Below are 22,265 nucleotides of genomic sequence, written 5' to 3'. Positions count from 1 at the left end.
TGGGCCAATTTACTCTACCTTCTTGGCCCCCACGAGGTTTTCCACTCCCACTGCGGATCTGCCAGATCTTATCAGCCTCCCAGTCCCCCCCATCCCTCTTTCCTCCCCTGGGGACTTGTTTATCTGTATTGGACTTTGCAACTGTAACTATTGTATCCATGATAAACTGTTTTTATTTTCCCTGACCACTGAGACCCGGGCACCATGGCTGATGCCCGGTGGAGCAGCTAGACAGCTATTGAGGAGATCCGCCCTGGCTCGTCATCTCGGTCGGCACCTACCCAGCCGGACATTTGGCACAGTTCTTCACGTCTACCTGCCGTTGTCTACTCTCTTTCCCTCCCTTCATCTAATTACTGTTATATTGTTTTTCTACCCATGTTCTACTATGCTCTGGTAACGTATGTAATTTGTAATCTGTAACATAACGTTCCTCATGTAAAGAGCTCTGATACCTACGGGTCTAGCCAGCGCTATATAAAACTCAAAGAAATAAAAATAAATAAAAAAATACAATTGTATAATTACTGAAGTGCTTACTGTTCTACAGAGGAGACGATCCATGAACAATGTATTTATTTTCTATTTTTAACCCGACAAGTGAAAAAAGACTTTAAAATAATTTAAAGACAAAAGTGGGCTTTCTCATAGCTATACTAGCACAGAACCAGGAAGCACATGAAACAGACTATTCTACAAGCATACATTTAAGCTTTCAAGAAAGGCAGCAGCAATTTAAATCAGCAGTACGAATGCAATGTAATAAAGAAGATAGATAAGACTGTTAAAGACAGAATCTACAGAGAAGACTTAAACTACACAAAACAGTCAGATCACAATTTTATAGAAACAAGTTCTGATTCAAAAAGAGAGTGGCACAAGCCTTGAGAATTCTGGGTACAGGTTCAATTAGTAGATTTGAATATTATATTAAGAAAAAAGGTGTTTCAGGAATGAGTTAAAACATTGTTTTTCTTTCCCCCCCCCCCCCCCCTCAAAAAGATCTGCAGGTACAATTCCCAAGGTTCTCAGATCGAGACTACAGATAGTGAAGCTATGAAGGCAGACTTCATTCTCTTCAAGGCAGTCTCTTTTGTTATTTTCTCCACTTCCCCTTTCCCCCAAGCCATTGTCACATGCTTATAAGTTTTAACCTTGTGACCATGGTCAGTGATGAGGAGGATGTGGGACTCAGCTTCACCTCCTGTGAAAGCTTTTAGGTACTATCTGACAATGTTGTACTTGGGCTCCAAAGAATTGTGGCTCTACACTAATAATTCAATTCACCATGACTGACAATTCCCCCTTTGTAAAATGGGGATTTCACCTCTCAGTTATTATCAAACAAGCAAAAATTAAATAAATGTTAAGAGCCACAAAAAAAGAAATGACAAGAAATAAGAGACAAGCAACAGAGAAAGCAAAAGAAAACGAACTTAACTTGCAAAAGTTCTGCTTGAAAATGTTGTGGTGCAGTGAAAGGGCAAAGTATCATGGTCTAAAATGGAGTGTGTATTAGTATGCAGGTGAGCACAATTGGTCAAAACACATCAGGTGTGTGATGCTAAAAGCCATCCTACAGCCACAGGAATAGTCCAATATAATCATTCAAACAGCAATCTGCCGCTAGAGCACCGCCAGTACATCTGTGAAGTCTAAATAGGTTTGGTGCTATCCTGCCACCCTGATTAATATTAATCAGTCAGCAGAGAAGTCTCTTGCGTTAAAAGCGGTGGACAGGTATTTAGCCAGCACACATCTAAATACGGCAGGTGGGATTCCGTCAGCTTGGTGGAGTACTTGTAAACTTTGCCGTGGAAAAAAGACGGTAGTCCTGCCGAGATCTAAATGAAGCCCTTCATCTCTCCGTACATAATAAAAGGAATATGCCCATGTAATTGGGGCTCATGTAAATCACTCCAATACCTTTGGGTTGAGTTTGTGTTATATAAAAACTGCAGAAGAAAATTGATTTAATTTACTCATTGAAGGCTATTTGCATCCAAATGATAGGTGTTCCTGACCCTGGATGGTGCATGACCCCTCCTGTACTGCAACTCCTCCCTGCCTGTCACTGACTTGCATCTCTTTCATAGCTCATCAGCATCTGAAAGAGTGAGAGTTGCTTGTCTTTTCAAATGATTAAAGTTGCCAGGCCCCAAAATGTCGGATAATGGGCATTTGAGTGGGAAGGGGACAACATCCTCAATCACAGGTCAAACATGGCAAATGCCGACAGGTCTCACAGCTACATGTGGAGCTTCGAGGCCCAGGGAAGAAGGGGCCTCTCCCTGGAGGTTAGGAGCCATAGTCCAGTGCTGCAAGTCACAGGTGAGGTGAGCCTCTTCCCCTATTCCTCGCAGCGATACACATACCTGCGAGGACCAGAAGAGAGGCATCCCTTCTCCGGGCCTGGCAGTGCTGCATCATAGATGTGAGGCCTAGGACAGGGAACACTTTTGCAAGGCCCAGTGTTAGTTGGCTGAGTGTGGGGCCTTGGGCAGCAGCCCATGCTGCCCATGCTTAGCGCCAGACCTGACCCAGTGTTTGGCAGGTCATTGGTCAACTATTTCCGCCAATGGAGCTAGCGTAGGACCCACTATCAGAAACATGGTGTTACCCCTCTCTAAACAAAGTGGGAAAACTGAGTCTGAAGGATGGGACAGCCCCCCCTTTTATGACACAGTATCCTATCTGCCAAGCTCTAAATCAGGTACCAGTGTTGGTGATGTGTACACATTGTTATCCCTTAACAAATTGATATTCTTTGGCTTTGGATCATTGTCAAAGTTGACAGAGTTGACAAAGGGCATGTACATTTTATAGAGCTAGGTATTTCAGTGCATGTTCAGTCCCAGTGCTTAATTTGTAATAGAATGAGTGCCAGGGCCAAGGTTTTGTTAAGAGGTCGGTGACTGGTGTTATCGAAGGTAGGGGTACCAAATACCAATACTGCACAGTCTGGATTCCACTTCATGCCTCTTTAATTCACCACTAGACACTGCATAACTCTTTATCCCACTCTTGCAGGATCTTTGTCATCCCTCCTTTCCCCCTTTGCCCTGGTTCTCCATCTGTCACTTCCTCTTTTCTTCACTCCTTTGTATTTTTGTGTCTCTTACTCTGGATCAACATTTATTGAGGAAAAGTAAGTGCTGGTCTGCAAAAATGAATGGTGATGTTCCTCATATTCACCTACCGCTTCAAATTAAGCCTCACTCAGTATATAAATGGGTACTTTATCCAGAGGTGCATGTGACAATTTCAGCTATTTATTTTGTCTCCGCACCTCAATCCAGATTAACAACAGAATGATGGATCTGCAGGTAGCTCCAAACCAAAGAAAGATGAAAATAGACGCCCATAATCATAGACTTATAATCATTAGAGACTTCATTTGTGTAATTCTGGAGATATATAAGGGCTCAATACAAAATGTTGGTCCTCGCAATAGGTTAATCTCTACTACAGCTGTGAAGAACATTTAAAGTCTATTGCATTGTGATAACTTATGTGCCTCTGCTCATAGGGCTCTGCATCATGTTCTTGTTGACTTTGGGTGTTTTCCATTTTTTCTCTCTTTGTTTTATGTACTTTTATGTGTTGTACTATTGTCCCTCCAGTGTTTTTTCTGGTAAATATGCATGCTGTCCCTCCTGAGCAATTTCATGGAACATCACTCATGTTTCGTTGCTCTGCTAGGATAAATCTCCACATGCCATTGAGAACCGCTCTGTTTCTTTTGACATATAATTAAGATTTTAACCCAAACTATAGGGAATCAGGTCCCATATTCTGACAATGACACCAAATCAACAAGTAGCTCTCCGTTTCTGGATGAGGAAATGAATCCCTTCCATTTCTTGAGTAACCTCCCTGTGGTGGTTACCACCTTTTAGAATAGGCCTCACTCAGGCCTCCTGCATCGGACAGCAGTAACTGACACTTGCACTGACATAGGTGATACATGCTCTAGCCCTAAGTTAGATCCTCGCCACGCCTGGCCCTCCGGAGGCAAGTGAATGCAATGTATAGCAGTGGCTGGGTGGCTCACTACATCCCTTATAACATTTAAGATAAAGACAACAAATAAAAACAGGAAGGAATTAGGAAAGAGTCCACCATTTACAAGTTTTTAGAAAACAAAGGCCTCTCAGCAAACAAAGCTTTGAGATCTGATTGGATCTCAATTGGTAGGGATAGAAACGGTTGGGGGCTTCTCTATTATTGGGCACCTGACATTTGCTATCCAACTGTAGGACTGATTCGAGGCCAGCCTCGCTCCAATTGCAATCAACAGGCGATCTCTCTCTGGTGTCTCCACGAACGTTCTCTAAGGCAGCATTGTCTTGCTCATACGTTAACTCTTCTTATTGGACCCTGGAACATACCTTAGTGATTCTCTTAAACCAAGACACATTTATCGATACCTCTATATCTGCTTGCTTTGCCATGATCCTCGTCCTTCGCACTTTGACAACTACCAATGTCTCCTTCTCGAATGGTGTGTGTAATTTCCATCCTGGGTGGAGATCTTTGATGACAACTTGGTTGCCTACTTGAAGGTCTGGCTCTACAGCCCTCTGATCCAGGCTCACTCTTTTACTGTTTGTTCTCTGCTTTTCCTGGGCAGCTGTTTCATCGATGATGGCTGGCTCCCACTTGGGCCCGGTCATCAGTAGAACCCTGGTAAGTCTCCTCATTATAAGGTCACTAGGGGCACGTGTGGTAGTGCTGTATGAGTTTGACGATATGGTCTCAAAAATTGATGGCAACATTCAAGTTCTTCCCCCTGTCCTACTCCAATCCAGAGTGCTATGTTGAGCGTTCTCATAAATCGTTCCACCTCCCTGCTCACCTGGGGCCGCTGGAAAGTTATCCTTTGGTGGTGCATGTTGAGGTGACGTAGATATTCCCGCAATTGCTGGCCCTGGAATGGTGGCTGATTTAATTTTTAAACTTCATCTGGCAACCCCAACAATACAAAGATTTTTTCCAGTGCTTACTTTACGCACTCAAATGCAGCAGACCTCACCAGTTCAACAGCCAGGAACTTAGTATGACTGTTGCCAGGAGAACCTACAAAGTCCATGCCCACCAATAACCATGGTTTGGTATATGGACTTTCAGTGATGACAGGGGCCACTGTAGGTTTGGCACTTGTGAGAACACAGGAATGACTACTCTTCACTTTTTCTTCAACCAGTCGGTCCATCCTAGGGAACCACACCTTGTTAGGGAGGCATGCTTTTGTTTTGGCCATACCTTGATGTCCCTGGTGTGCTAGTTCTACAGTACGGGCCCAGAGATGCGGAGGGATAACCATCTGATGACCCCACAGTATGAGCCCTTCCTCACTTTCACTTAACTCATCTCGGCACCTCCACAGCTGTGTTATAGCTTCCCGCTTTTCCTCTGTTAGACCACGGGGCCATCCAAGAAGTTCTACCAGTGATGTTCCTGTAGTGCTTCCTTGACTCGCATTAGGCACATATCGGACATGGTGACAACCACGGTTCCCTTCAATGATAGTACTCAGGGGCATGCTAGTTATATTACCATTCTGACAATGCCCTCTGCTCCAGGGTCATCCTCCTGCTGTGTTCTAGGATCAGCCGCTAGTTGGTGGCGTGATGAGTAATCAGCTCGATTGTTTGCCCTGGGATCGTAAATGACATTGAAGGAGTATTGCTGCAACTGAACAGCCCATCTTTCAACTCTCTGAGGTCCTTTTTGAGCTGTGCCTCCAAATAGTGGTACCAATAGCTCATGGTCTGTGACTTTTTTGAAACTTTTGACTACAATGATATAAATGCAAATGTTTACAGTCCCATCTGATTGCTAACGCCTCTCTTTCAATTTAGGCATAGTGAGTTTCCACTGCGGTGAGAGCTCGGCTCGCATACGCAAAAGGTACCGATTCCTCATTGTAATTCAGTTTTAGCAACACCGTCCCTAGCCTTACGGGGCTGGCATCTACAATTAGTTCTGTTCTTCACATAAGGCTGAAGTAGGCCATGGTGGCATCATGTAGGAGTACTTTCTTTATGTCTTTCAATGCTTGCTCTGCATTGTTTTTTTTTGGTTTTTTTTTTACTTTTTAATTTAAAGTCTGTTTTTATTTCACCCACGAAGAAGGGAGTACGCAAAAAAAAGGGTGACATGTACACGGCGATAAGCCTACAACCCCAGAGAGGCCGGCCGCGTCAAAAGAAATGCAGTAAAATAATACGTCTGCAATTCGTGTTTCCTACTAAACATTATACACAGCGTTCCGCCTACAAACCAATAGGGCCGGCCGCGTCAGAAAATAGAAATAGCATTCTGTCATGCACAATAGTCACCGCCAATGAAACCTAGCCCCTAGGACCAGGTATAAACCAGGGATCAGAACTAATAAAACTACCGGACCAGAGTGATCCAACTTACAACCGGGTGCCCAGAAAGAGGCATTAGAACAGCAAGGGTAGCAGAAGAGATGAAAAGAAAAGAGTCAGGAAAGGGGAGAGGAAGGACCTAGAGAACAGCGAAGGGATCGGCGGGAAAGGAGCCCTCACAGACCCCGTCAGCAACAGGAGCATCCGCCACATGCCGAAGTACGGGCTCTAGGGTTATCATACCAAGGGCCTGTGTGAGGTAGGAGGGAGCACAGCATCGTCTACTAAGTGTAGCGCCCTCAGTCTAGGGGGCATGTTTCTCGCATGTTCGGTTTTGCACAAATAGGTCACCAGGGGTTGCCATACCGCCTTGAAGCGTGTATTGCGAGACTGCAGTCTAGCGGAGAGTAACTCCATAGTGATGACATGCCAGAGTCTCACAAACCAAGCATGCCATCTCGGTCGGCACCTACCCAGCCGGACATTTGGCACAGTTCTTCACGTCTACCTGCCGTTGTCTACTCTCTTTCCCTCCCTTCATCTAATTACTGTTATATTGTTTTTCTACCCATGTTCTACTATGCTCTGGTAACGTATGTAATTTGTAATCTGTAACATAACGTTCCTCATGTAAAGAGCTCTGATACCTACGGGTCTAGCCAGCGCTATATAAAACTCAAAGAAATAAAAATAAATAAAAAAATACAATTGTATAATTACTGAAGTGCTTACTGTTCTACAGAGGAGACGATCCATGAACAATGTATTTATTTTCTATTTTTAACCTGACAAGTGAAAAAAGACTTTAAAATAATTTAAAGACAAAAGTGGGCTTTCTCATAGCTATACTAGCACAGAACCAGGAAGCACATGAAACAGACTATTCTACAAGCATACATTTAAGCTTTCAAGAAAGGCAGCAGCAATTTAAATCAGCAGTACGAATGCAATGTAATAAAGAAGATAGATAAGACTGTTAAAGACAGAATCTACAGAGAAGACTTAAACTACACAAAACAGTCAGATCACAATTTTATAGAAACAAGTTCTGATTCAAAAAGAGAGTGGCACAAGCCTTGAGAATTCTGGGTACAGGTTCAATTAGTAGATTTGAATATTATATTAAGAAAAAAGGTGTTTCAGGAATGAGTTAAAACATTGTTTTTCTTTCCCCCCCCCCCCCTCAAAAAGATCTGCAGGTACAATTCCCAAGGTTCTCAGATCGAGACTACAGATAGTGAAGCTATGAAGGCAGACTTCATTCTCTTCAAGGCAGTCTCTTTTGTTATTTTCTCCACTTCCCCTTTCCCCCAAGCCATTGTCACATGCTTATAAGTTTTAACCTTGTGACCATGGTCAGTGATGAGGAGGATGTGGGACTCAGCTTCACCTCCTGTGAAAGCTTTTAGGTACTATCTGACAATGTTGTACTTGGGCTCCAAAGAATTGTGGCTCTACACTAATAATTCAATTCACCATGACTGACAATTCCCCCTTTGTAAAATGGGGATTTCACCTCTCAGTCATTATCAAACAAGCAAAAATTAAATAAATGTTAAGAGCCACAAAAAAAGAAATGACAAGAAATAAGAGACAAGCAACAGAGAAAGCAAAAGAAAACTAACTTAACTTGCAAAAGTTCTGCTTGAAAATGTTGTGGTGCAGTGAAAGGGCAAAGTATCATGGTCTAAAATGGAGTGTGTATTAGTATGCAGGTGAGCACAATTGGTCAAAACACATCAGGTGTGTGATGCTAAAAGCCATCCTACAGCCACAGGAATAGTCCAATATAATCATTCAAACAGCCATCTGCCGCTAGAGCACCGCCAGTACATCTGTGAAGTCTAAATAGGTTTGGTGCTATCCTGCCACCCTGATTAATATTAATCAGTCAGCAGAGAAGTCTCTTGCGTTAAAAGCGGTGGACAGGTATTTAGCCAGCACACATCTAAATACGGCAGGTGGGATTCCGTCAGCTTGGTGGAGTACTTGTAAACTTTGCCGTGGAAAAAAGACGGTAGTCCTGCCGAGATCTAAATGAAGCCCTTCATCTCTCCGTACATAATAAAAGGAATATGCCCATGTAATTGGGGCTCATGTAAATCACTCCAATACCTTTGGGTTGAGTTTGTGTTATATAAAAACTGCAGAAGAAAATTGATTTAATTTACTCATTGAAGGCTATTTGCATCCAAATGATAGGTGTTCCTGACCCTGGATGGTGCATGACCCCTCCTGTACTGCAACTCCTCCCTGCCTGTCACTGACTTGCATCTCTTTCATAGCTCATCAGCATCTGAAAGAGTGAGAGTTGCTTGTCTTTTCAAATGATTAAAGTTGCCAGGCCCCAAAATGTCGGATAATGGGCATTTGAGTGGGAAGGGGACAACATCCTCAATCACAGGTCAAACATGGCAAATGCCGACAGGTCTCACAGCTACATGTGGAGCTTCGAGGCCCAGGGAAGAAGGGGCCTCTCCCTGGAGGTTAGGAGCCATAGTCCAGTGCTGCAAGTCACAGGTGAGGTGAGCCTCTTCCCCTATTCCTCGCAGCGATACACATACCTGCGAGGACCAGAAGAGAGGCATCCCTTCTCCGGGCCTGGCAGTGCTGCATCATAGATGTGAGGCCTAGGACAGGGAACACTTTTGCAAGGCCCAGTGTTAGTTGGCTGAGTGTTGGGCCTTGGGCAGCAGCCCATGCTGCCCATGCTTAGCGCCAGACCTGACCCAGTGTTTGGCAGGTCATTGGTCAACTATTTCCGCCAATGGAGCTAGCATAGGACCCACTATCAGAAACATGGTGTTACCCCTCTCTAAACAAAGTGGGAAAACTGTGAGTCTGAAGGATGGGACAGCCCCCCCTTTTATGACACAGTATCCTATCTGCCAAGCTCTAAATCAGGTACCAGTGTTGGTGATGTGTACACATTGTTATCCCTTAACAAATTGATATTCTTTGGCTTTGGATCATTGTCAAAGTTGACAGAGTTGACAAAGGGCATGTACATTTTATAGAGCTAGGTATTTCAGTGCATGTTCAGTCCCAGTGCTTAATTTGTAAAAGAATGAGTGCCAGGGCCAAGGTTTTGTTAAGAGGTCAGTGACTGGTGTTATCGAAGGTAGGGGTACCAAATACCAATACTGCACAGTCTGGATTCCACTTCATGCCTCTTTAATTCACCACTAGACACTGCATAACTCTTTATCCCACTCTTGCAGGATCTTTGTCATCCCTCCTTTCCCCCTTTGCCCTGGTTCTCCATCCGTCACTTCCTCTTTTCTTCACTCCTTTGTATTTTTGTGTCTCTTACTCTGGATCAACATTTATTGAGGAAAAGTAAGTGCTGGTCTGCAAAAATGAATGGTGATGTTCCTCATATTCACCTACCGCTTCAAATTAAGCCTCACTCAGTATATAAATGGGTACTTTATCCAGAGGTGCATGTGACAATTTCAGCTATTTATTTTGTCTCCGCACCTCAATCCAGATTAACAACAGAATGATGGATCTGCAGGTAGCTCCAAACCAAAGAAAGATGAAAATAGACGTCCATAATCATAGACTTATAATCATTAGAGACTTCATTTGTGTAATTCTGGAGATATATAAGGGCTCAATACAAAATGTTGGTCCTCGCAATAGGTTAATCTCTACTACAGCTGTGAAGAACATTTAAAGTCTATTGCATTGTGATAACTTATGTGCCTCTGCTCATAGGGCTCTGCATCATGTTCTTGTTGACTTTGGGTGTTTTCCATTTTTTCTCTCTTTGTTTTATGTACTTTTATGTGTTGTACTACTGTCCCTCCAGTGTTTTTTCTGGTAAATATGCATGCTGTCCCTCCTGAGCAATTTCATGGAACATCACTCATGTTTCGTTGCTCTGCTAGGATAAATCTCCACATGCCATTGAGAACCGCTCTGTTTCTTTTGACATATAATTAAGATTTTAACCCAAACTATAGGGAATCAGGTCCCATATTCTGACAATGACACCAAATCAACAAGTAGCTCTCCGTTTCTGGATGAGGAAATGAATCCCTTCCATTTCTTGAGTAACCTCCCTGTGGTGGTTACCACCTTTTAGAATAGGCCTCACTCAGGCCTCCTGCATCGGACAGCAGTAACTGACACTTGCACTGACATAGGTGGTACATGCTCTAGCCCTAAGTTAGATCCTCGCCACGCCTGGCCCTCCGGAGGCAAGTGAATGCAATGTATAGCAGTGGCTGGGTGGCTCACTACATCCCTTATAACATTTAAGATAAAGACAACAAATAAAAACAGGAAGGAATTAGGAAAGAGTCCACCATTTACAAGTTTTTAGAAAACAAAGGCCTCTCAGCAAACAAAGCTTTGAGATCTGATTGGATCTCAATTGGTAGGGATAGAAACGGTTGGGGGCTTCTCTATTATTGGGCACCTGACATTTGCTATCCACCTGTAGGACTGATTCGAGGCCAGCCTCGCTCCAATTGCAATCAACAGGCGATCTCTCTCTGGTGTCTCCACGCACGTTCTCTAAGGCAGCATTGTCTTGCTCATACGTTAACTCTTCTTATTGGACCCTGGAACATACCTTAGTGATTCTCTTAAACCAAGACACATTTATCGATACCTCTATATCTGCTTGCTTTGCCATGATCCTCGTCCTTCGCACTTTGACAACTACCAATGTCTCCTTCTCGAATGGTGTGTGTAATTTCCATCCTGGGTGGAGATCTTTGATGACAACTTGGTTGCCTACTTGAAGGTCTGGCTCTACAGCCCTCCGATCCAGGCTCACTCTTTTACTGTTTGTTCTCTGCTTTTCCTGGGCAGCTGTTTCATCGATGATGGCTGGCTCCCACTTGGGCCCGGTCATCAGTAGAACCCTGGTAAGTCTCCTCATTATAAGGTCACTAGGGGCATGTGTGGTAGTGCTGTATGAGTTTGACGATATGGTCTCAAAAATTGATGGCAACATTCAAGTTCTTCCCCCTGTCCTACTCCAATCCAGAGTGCTATGTTGAACGTTCTCATAAATCGTTCCACCTCCCTGCTCACCTGGGGCCGCTGGAAAGTTATCCTTTGGTGGTGCATGTTGAGGTGACGTAGATATTCCCGCAATTGCTGGCCCTGGAATAGTGGCTGATTTAATTTTTAAATTTCATCTGGCAACCCCAACAATACAAAGATTTTTTCCAGTGCTTACTTTACGCACTCAAATGCAGCAGACCTCACCAGTTCAACAGCCAGGAACTTAGTATGACTGTTGCCAGGAGAACCTACAAAGTCCATGCCCACCAATAACCATGGTTTGGTATATGGACTTTCAGTGATGACAGGGGCCACTGTAGGTTTGGCACTTGTGAGAACACAGGAATGACTACTCTTCAATTTTTCTTCAACCAGTCGGTCCATCCTAGGGAACCACACCTTGTTAGGGAGGCATGCTTTTGTTTTGGCCATACCTTGATGTCCCTGGTGTGCTAGTTCTACAGTACGGGCCCAGAGATGCGGAGGGATAACCATCTGATGACCCCACAGTATGAGCCCTTCCTCAATTTCACTTAACTCATCTCGGCACCTCCACAGCTGTGTTATAGCTTCCCGCTTTTCCTCTGTTAGACCACGGGGCCATCCAAGAAGTTCTACCAGTGATGTTCCTGTAGTGCTTCCTTGACTCGCATTAGGCACATATCGGACATGGTGACAACCACGGTTCCCTTCAATGATAGTACTCAGGGGCATGCTAGTTATATTACCATTCTGACAAAGCCCTCTGCTCCAGGGCCATCCTCCTGCTGTGTTCTAGGATCAGCCGCTAGTTGGTGGCGTGATGAGTAATCAGCTCGATTGTTTGCCCTGGGATCGTAAATGACATTGAAGGAGTATTGCTGCAACTGAACAGCCCATCTTTCAACTCTCTGAGGTCCTTTTTGAGCTGTGCCTCCAAATAGTGGTACCAATAGCTCATGGTCTGTGACTTTTTTGAAACTTTTGACTACAATGATATAAATGCAAATGTTTACAGTCCCATCTGATTGCTAACGCCTCTCTTTCAATTTAGGCATATTGAGTTTCCACTGCGGTGAGAGCTCGGCTCGCATACGCAAAAGGTACCGATTCCTCATTGTAATTCAGTTTTAGCAACACCGTCCCTAGCACTTACGGGGCTGGCATCTACAATTAGTTCTGTTCTTCACATAAGGCTGAAGTAGGCCATGGTGGCATCATGTAGGAGTACTTTCTTTATGTCTTTCAATGCTTGCTCTGCATTGTTTTTTTTTTTTACTTTTTAATTTAAAGTCTGTTTTTATTTCACCCACGAAGAAGGGAGTACGCAAAAAAAAGGGTGACATGTACACGGCGATAAGCCTACAACCCCAGAGAGGCCGGCCGCGTCAAAAGAAATGCAGTAAAATAATACGTCTGCAATTCGTGTTTCCTACTAAACATTATACACAGCGTTCCGCCTACAACCCAATAGGGCCGGCAGCGTCAGAAAATAGAAATAGCATTCTGTCATGCACAATAGTCACCGCCAATGAAACCTAGCCCCTAGGACCAGGTATAAACCAGGGATCAGAACTAATAAAACTACCGGACCAGAGTGATCCAACTTACAACCGGGTGCCCAGAAAGAATCATTAGAACAGCAAGGGTAGCAGAAGAAATGAAAAGAAAAGAGTCAGGAAAGGGGAGAGGAAGGACCTAGAGAACAGCGAAGGGATCGGCGGGAAAGGAGCCCTCACAGACCCCATCAGCAGCAGGAGCATCCGCCACATGCCGCAGTACGGGCTCTAGGGTTATCATACCAAGGGCCTGTGTGAGGTAGGAGGGAGCACAGCATCGTCTACTAAGTGTAGCGCCCTCAGTCTAGGAGGCATGTTTCTCGCATGTTCGGTTTTGCACAAATAGGTCACCAGGGGTTGCCATACCGCCTTGAAGCGTGTATTGCGAGACTGCAGTCTAGCGGAGAGTAACTCCATAGTGATGACATGCCAGAGTCTCACAAACCATGCAGCAATATGGGGTGTCTCCGTCTTCTTCCAGCCAAGGGCAAGACCCCCTGATCAATTTCCTCGACAGGCTCTCCACATCTATCCCAAATCCACATTGATGGCACTGCGCACGCCTAACACCGACTGCGCCCAACATAATCCACACATATGGTCAGATACCATAAAATTTACATGTCCTCATTGCAATGTTAAGCTACAGATAACCAATGATAAAGTCAAAACGCATGTTGTCACTGCATCCAAGTCCACCGATATCACCGCTGCACTCATCAATGCACGATCCCTTGTCAAGCACCGGCAAGAAATACACGATCTCATCATCGATAACAACCTTGACTGCCTCTTTCTCACTGAGACATGGACGGATGGAGCATCCGACCCTGACATGGCAGTTGCGACCCCCGCAGCCTACAACGCCTATCGCCTAGATAGAGTAGGGCAGCGCGGAGGAGGACTAGCCATCATCGCCCGCGACCACATAACGGTAAGAATATCTCATATCCCCTCCACCTCCTGTGAAGCCCTCCTTTTCGATCTTAAACTCACCCCGTCGTCCCATTTTAAAGGCATCCTTCTATATCGACCCCCAGGCTCTCGCACCAACTTTCTAGCTAATCTAGGCGCAATACTAGAAGCTCCATCGCTGGAAGACTCATTTACAGTACTGGGCGACTTGAACTTCCATCTTGAAAATGCATCAGACAAGGACACCCGTTCCTTGATATCAGATATGCACACCATGAGTCTTCGGCAACTGGTCACCACCCCCACCCATATAGCCGGCCACACGTTAGACAGCATCTTTACTAACATGCAAGGCGTAAATATAATAGACACCTTATCAATGCCATGGACCGACCACTTCGCCATTTTAATAAAAATACCAGGCAAATTAAATAGAATCAGACTCCACTCCGCATGGAAACCACAAACCATCAAGGTATGGAAGGACATCGATCAAGCTGAGCTAACGGCCATACTCGAAAGAACCCGTCCTGATCCAACCTCTGAACCAAACTCGGCCACCCGACAATTTCAGGAGTGGATAGGTATCGCCACCGACTCCTTAGCCCCAACTAAAAACCTCTCAAGAAACAGAGCTACGCCATCAGCCCCGTGGTTCACAGAGGAACTACGTATTAAGAGACAATTCTGTAGAAACAGGGAGAGACACTGGCGCAGATCCTATAGCGCTGAAAGCAAGGCCAGTTACAAGGAAGCACTTGGACAATATAAAGCCCTTATTGTCGTGACAAAAAAAAACTACTTTACCGAACAGATCAACACTGCTAAAAACTCAAGTCAAAAATTCTTTGAGATAACTACGGTCTTAGCGGGAAACGCACCGGACCTGAATCCTCCACAATCCCAAGTCTTTTGTGATTCACTAGCCGAATTCTTCTTCACAAAGGTGAATGATATATATCAAGCATTCTCCACGAATACAGTAATCAACTCCCCCATATCTAACAACGGGACTAATAATATCGAACTATCTCAGTTCATAGACCTTGGAGAAACACAAATCAAGGAAATAACGGCCACGATTAAATCAGGATCAGCATTAGATCCCTGTCCTCTCAAAGTCATTCGTCCGATCATGGACTATCTCGCCCCTGACATTGTCTCAATCTGCAACACAATGTTCAGAACTGGGATATACCCAGACTCCCTGAAAAACACCTTGGTCAAACCCCTACTTAAGAAAGCCAATCTGGACAAGGACCAACTAAAAAACTACAGCCCCATAGCCAGTCTTCCCTTCCTAGCTAAGGTAGCGGAAAAGGCGATGAACATACAACTCTCAGAGTTTATAGAAAAACATCAACTACTGGACAATACCCAATTTGGTTTTCGCAAGTACCAAGGAACCGAAACTGCCTTAATAAAAGCTACAGAGGACATAAGAGTGATCCGGGACCAGGGAGGTACAGCAATACTGGTATTGCTCGATCTGTCTGAAGCCTTCGACACAGTCGACCACAAGATCTTGGTCGACCGTGCCGAAAACCTGGGCATCCGCCACATGGCTAAAAATCTGCTTTCTCCTTCCTGGCCGGTAGATCACAGGTGGTCACACTAGGGCCCTTTCAATCACACAAGCTGTCACTACCGTGTGGGGTTCCCCAAGGCTCATCCCTCAGCCCTACACTATTCAATATCTATGTGTCGGACCTGGCCTCTGTCATCAAGGCCCATGGGATGAGCCTTACCTCATACGCAGATGATACACAGCTTGTGTTGGCCATCAACGGGAATGGAGACAAGGTAGCAGAAAACTTCCAAGAAGGCATGCGGGAGATCGGTGAGTGGATGGCCTCCAATTGCCTAAAGTTAAACGCTGAAAAAATGGAGGTCGTCATATTTGGACATCTCTCTCCTGGATGGTCAACTACCTGGTGGCCCCCTACGCACGGAATACCACCTACACCAGCCATCACCGTCAGAAATCTAGGGGTGATTTTTGACGATAAACTAAATTTTATGGCCCACTCAAATAAAATAGCAGCAACAGCCCACCATAAACTCAGGCTGATCAAGAAAATCATGCCGTTCCTACCAACCTCGGCAGGTAAGACGCTGGTAAGCGCCCTCGTGTTGTCATCTCTTGACTACTGTAACGGCTTATTCATCAATGCCCAAGCAAGAGTGACCAACAAAATGCAGACCATCCAGAATGCTGCAGCCCGTCTCCTGTCTGGAATCCCAAAGTTCTCACCAATCTCTGATACTATAAGGGACCTGCATTGGCTCAAGATTCGAAACAGGATCAAGTTTAAAGCGCTGTGCATACTCTATAAAGCATTGCACAACTATGGTCCGCACTTCCTGAAATCCCAACTCAGGTACCAGTCCTCCATAAGATCGCTCCGATCTAACAACCTTAAACTCTTGCATATACCACGAACAAAAACAGTCAACTGGGGCGATAGACGCTTCCTAGTGGCAGCTCCCAGATTATGGAATTCCCTGCCAGCTTCTATCAAAGACAGCCCGTCCTTGATACATTTTCGCAGAAAAATAAAGACCTGGCTGTTTGATCAAGAATAGTTACTAGCCCAGCCTTGGAAATACATTCAGTTTCTAGCGCCGAGACGCCTACGGGCAATTGTACACGCTCTACAAATTTCAAAAATAAATAAATAAATAAATACAGGGCAATGAGTTGTCTGGCAGAGCCCAGCATTTGTAGCGCTATAGTCCAATCACTCCGGGTCAGAGCTAACAGATTCGCAGGTTTGATTCCCAGCAACAATGTACTAGCGGCATCAGGCAAAGGAAACCCCAGGACCCCCTTAATGTGACTCAGGACCGCCTTCCAGAAGACAGTGATCAAGGGGCAGGTCCACCAAATGTGTAGGAAATCCCCAGGCGCAGCTTGACATCTCCAGCAGTCGGGAGAGGAGGATGGGAACATTTTATGTAAGCTCTGGGGCGTGTAATACCACTGGGTCATCATTTTATATGCGTTTTCTTGTTGCGGTATACTACGGTATATTTTAGGGATATCTCGCCACAAACGAAGCCACTGCGTCGGTGTAATATCGGCACCCAACATCGTATGCCATCGTTGTTGATAGGTCTGCGAAGGCGGCGTCTGAGGATGCTGCAGTATCTGGTATATCTTGGAGATCAAGCCCTTCGTTGCGGCACAAGAACGGGCCAGGCGCTCAAACGGGGTAAAGTCTCAAGTAGCCCCCGGGTACGTTGCATCCGCCTGGACCCAGTGGCGCAGCTGGAGATATTGCATCTCAGCCTCAGACGGGAGCCGAAATTCCTCCCTGCAGTGGGCAAAAGACTTAAGGGTACCCCCATCGAAGAGGTCCGAATGGACCCTGCAATCACCCTGAGACCATCTACGAAAGGCTCTAGTACGGAGAGCCGGCGGAAACCACGGATTGCCCTCAATAGGGGTGTGCGGGGAGGGAAAAGTCGTGAGACCTCTACGTACTGCTATCCTGTCCCATATTTCCAAAACTGTCTTCGTGGGCACCGCCAAATAGGCGCTCGGGGAACGCCCAGCTTTATGGTTCCACGCCAGGTCCCAGATGGTATGGCCGGTGACAGCCCTGTCCATGTGAAGCCACCCCTTTTCACTTTCTCTGTTGCCCCACTCAACCACGAAGCGCAAATGAGCAGCCCAGTAATAGTCCACCAAATTAGGACACGCCAGCCCTCCACGGTCTCTTGGTGCCATAAGGAGCGCCTGGGAGAAGCGCGGCCTCTTTCCCCCCCAGATGAAGTTGGTTAATTCCTTCTGCAAATTTCGAATATTATGTAAGGGGATGGGTGTAGGTAGACACTGAAACAGGTAAAGGAGTTTGGGTAGGATGGACATTTTTATTGCATTGAGCCTACCCAACCATGATGGAATTAGCGACTTCCATCTCCGTAGATCTTCAAGGACCGATCTGCGGCAGTCCCGCCAGTTAAGTGGAGACCAGTCATCTAGTGAAGGGGTCAGGTGTAGGCCAAGATACCGAATGTGGCGTTCTGTCCAAGGATACGGGCACATCTGCTCCAGTGGGGGAGTTCGGGTTTAGGGATGGTAAGGTTGAGTGCCCAGGATTTGCTATGGTTAATTTTCAGACCAGAGACGCGTTCAAAGATGCATAGCGTAGAATGGAGTGCTGGCAAAGACTCTCGGGGCTCGCTGAGGGTGAGGATGAGATCGTCTGCATAGAGCGCCACTTTATGATCCTGTCCACCCATCGGGATGCCGTGGATGTCCGGAGCTCGACGAATCATATCCGCCAGAGGCTCAATCGCTAAAGCGAACAGTAAAGGCGAGAGAGGGCAGCCCTGCCTGGTCCCTCTCCCTATGTTGATCGGGTCCGTTAGCTGTCCATTCACACGGACCCTGGTCTTTGGTGCAACGTAAGGCGCCATGATTCTAGTGACCATCTTGGGACCAAGCCCCATCTTGCAGAGGACCGCCCGGAGGAATGACCAGTCCACCCGGTCAAACGCTTTTTCAGCGTCCAACGAGAGGAGGCAGGCTGGGATCTGCCCGTGGTGCGCCTTCCCCACCAGATGAGCCACCCTACGCATGTTATCAGCCCCCTGACGGCTGCGTATAAATCCCACTTGATCCGGGTCCACCAGGTCAGGCATATGGGGTCTAGCCGCTTCGCCAGCACCTTGGTGTATATTTTAAAATCGGTATTTAGTAGAGCTATCGGGCGGTACGACGAGCAGAGTGTGGGGTCTTTTCCAGGCTTTAGGACTAAGGCTATTTCCGCCATTCCCATATCCGGTGAGGGACCCTGTTCGTCCGTGAAAGAATCGAAGAGTCGGAGAAGGTAAGGTCCCAGCTGAGCTTGAAACAGGCGATAGAAGGCGAGCGGTAGCCCATCAGGGTCCGGCGTTTTCCCCAGGTGGAGCTCACTAAGAGCCGAGGTCACCTCTTCCTGCGTTATCGACTCCTCCAGGAGCTCCGCCGAGTGGGGGCACAATGTCGACCCACCGTATTGTTCCAAGACTTCTTCCACCAAGTCAGGAGGTGGCGGCTCCGCAGTGTATAGTGAAGCATAGTAATCCCGGAACGCCTGACATTTATCCTTAGCTGCCGCAGCCCTGGACCCATTAGGTAGCTCTACATTCGCTATATGGGACTTAGCAGCCCTGACCCGCAGTCTCCTCGCTAAGAGTCTCCCAACCTTATCCCCCCCCTCAAAATGTGTCTGTTTTAAAGCCAAGAGGGAGCTTTCAGCCTTATTCGTATGCAACAATCTCAATTGGCCTCGAAGATTCGCCAGGCGGCGCCTCGTTTGTAGGGTAGAGCCGCCCCGATCTTGCGCCTCCGCCTCCTTCAGGTCCTTCACCAGGCCATCCTCCACTGCTCTCGCCTCCCGCGTCCTCGCGATCACAAGAGACGTAATATGACCCCGGATCGTGGCCTTAAAGGCATCCCAGACGACCGGAAAAGGCGTCTCGGGCAAGTAATTTTCTGCAAAGTAGGAGGTAATGGCCTCACGGATGCCCTCAACATTTGCTGCATCTCGAAGGATATTTGGCAGCAAATACCATCTCCGCTCCCAAGGAGGACATTCACCCGGGTCCCGAAAGAGCAGTTCCACGTGAGCATGGTCTGAGATTGATATGTCAGACATCTCTACTCCCACTACATCCCGGATAAGGTCGTGGGATAGAAACATATAATCAATTCGAGAGTAGGATCGGTGGGCACTCGAATAAAAGGAGTACTCACGTTTATCCGGGGAGAGATACCGCCACGCATCAAACAATCCTAGGTCACCGATCTGCTTGCAAAGCGCCAGAGACATTGCCCCAGCCCCATTAAAGGAGCCTTCACTCCGATCCATCTTTGGGCACCACACCATGTTCAAATCCCCTCCTAGAATTAGCGAGGGGCCACCCTGAGGTATCTGATCCTGCAAGAGGTCCCGGAGGAAGCGATCCTGTGCCTGATTGGGGGCATACACATTGCATAATGTTAAGCGGCGACGTCCCACCTCGACATTCACCCTTAGAAATCGGCCATCGCCACCTCGGAAGGGCCTGTCTATCCCCCGCCTGATGCTAGCCCTGCACAAAATCGCCACTCCTGCAGTTTTCGTGTCTGCCGCTGCCCAGAACTGAAGAGGGTATCTAGGGTGAGCCATGCGCCCAATGTCAGCCTGTAGAAGGTGGGTCTCTTGTATGAAAATGATATCTGGATTGTGTCGTAGGAGATAGTGCCAGACCTGCTTGCGCTTATTGGGCGAGTTAAGGCCCTTAACATTGAGGGACAGGAGTTTTAGGGGGCCATTCATACCACCAGCCATATCAGGAACCGTCAGGAGTCACTAACGTGACCATCATCGCCAATCTACACACAGCCCTCACACCCCAGTCAGGAGCCCAACCTCCATCCCTCCTCCCCGCCACCCACAGTCCCCTCCCAGGTCCCACACAGAAGAGAAGAGAAACAGGAAGGAGGAAATAAGGGAAAAGAGAAATAGCGGAGAAAAGAAAACAAAAATCGATCAGCCGGATAGGCTGGATGTTCGAACCAGTTAAACACGGCCAACAGGGCCAGAGTTCTCTGTCCCCAGTATAGGGCATCCTACACCCGTAGGTTTGGACGCTCTCCGGGATGTCACTCCCCAGGGGGTCGTGGTGATCATAACGTATCAAGAAGTATGGGGCTCCCACTGCCCCGGGCCCGGCCAACTGGGTCCGGGGGCGCGGCGGACTCCCTCCCCGCAGCCCGACCCATAGGCCAGTAGAAGGAGATATGGGGTCAGCACATCAGGAGGAATGCAGAACAGTTAGATCTGCCGTCAGGGCGCGAGGGGGGCCCCCCTCCACTTCAGACTTGTCACCTTCCAAGGAGCGGATGTGGGCTATGATGTCTTGTTTGACCAGACTGTGAGTAGACTCTGCAGCTGAGGGAGCGCGCCGCCGTCTCTGTACCGTTGTCCAGTCCGGTCCAGCTGGCGTCCGCTTTCGCGTAGGTGGTCGGGTCGGGCTCGCCAGGGGGGACATCGACAGGCGGAGGAGCTGCGCCGCCTCGGTGTAGGATCGCAGGGCCCTGCATCTCCCCTCCCACTGGAAGATCAATGTGAAGGGGTGCCCCCATTGATAGGGAATGTTCATGCTCCGTAGCTTCTCCGTCACCGGTCAGAACGCCCGCCTTCTCTTCAGCGTGTTAGGTGCCAAGTCTTGAAAAATTTGAATCTTGTGGCCTTTGTATTGGAGGTCTGGTTGGTCGCGCGCACGTTTCCATATCGCCTCTTTCTCCACGAAGAAGTGCACCCTGGTCAAAATGTCCGGCAAGAGGCCCGGTTTACCCGCTGGAGCCGCCACTCGATGCACCCTGTCTAGGGTGGGGGGCGACACGTCATCATCTCCTCGGACGTCGTGAAGGAGTTGTGCCACATAGTCCATCATGTCCTCCCCCTCTTCTCCGAGCGGAACTCCCCGGATACAGAGGTTGTTTCTTCGGCCCCTGTTTTCCAAGTCCTCCTGCTTGATCTGGAGCTCAATATTCTGTTCCTCAAGGGTCAACAGGCGCTGCCACAGTTGCTCCTGATCTTCCGTGCGCGCGTCCATGGTCTTCTCCATGCTATCGACCCGGTCCCCGAGCTCTGTTACCTCCCTCCTAAGTTCTGTAACACAGGAGTGCACCTCCGAGCGCAGGGATCCGATCTCTGCCTTCAGTTCAGCCATAAACGTCGCCATGAAGGCCTGGGTGACCGGTGGGGATTCCGCCGCCACCCGGGACGGGCCTTCTCCGGCCGCAGGCGCCCCAGCCTTACCCCACATGGCCACCACAGTGTTATCCTTAGGGGCCCCAGCTGAGTCACCCTTGGCGCCTTTGTTAGAGCGCGTCATCGCCCTCTGTCCGTACAAACCAGGGGGAAAGGGACCACCTCCCGGTCCCGGAGGCGAGTCGGGCCGATACACCACCTCCTCCACACAGCCGCGAACAATTGTATTGTATTGGTGATTTGTAAAGCGCGTTGGCTACCCAGGGGCGTCCCAGCGCTATAGAAAAGAGTGAGTTGGGCTGGAGAGGCTGGAGTAAGAGAAGCTGAGTGAAAAGTTAGATTGGAATTTTGCTGAAGAGCCAAGTTTTTAATAGTTTACGGAAGGTGAGAAGGTTAGGTTCTGATCTGATAGGGAGGGGAAGGGAGTTCCAGATCCTAGCCAGGTTGTAAGAAAGCGAGCGGCCTCCACATCTGGCCTTCCTAATGCGTGGTACTGAGGCGAGGTGAGAGGTCGTAGACCTGAGTGGGCGGGAGGGTAGATAGGCTTTCATCAGGGGGGAGTTAATAGAGGGGCCTGTACCCCAGTAGGATCGGTGTGCGATGCACATGCTCTTAAATTCAATTCTGGATCTCACCAGGAGCCAGTGAAGATCCTTCAGTCT

This window comes from Lissotriton helveticus, chromosome 2_1 (assembly GCF_964261635.1).
Source record: "Lissotriton helveticus chromosome 2_1, aLisHel1.1, whole genome shotgun sequence".
NCBI classification, from domain to species: Eukaryota; Metazoa; Chordata; class Amphibia; order Caudata; family Salamandridae; genus Lissotriton; species Lissotriton helveticus.
The sequence above is the reverse complement of the archived record's forward strand: the minus strand, read 5'-3'. Positions refer to the sequence as shown.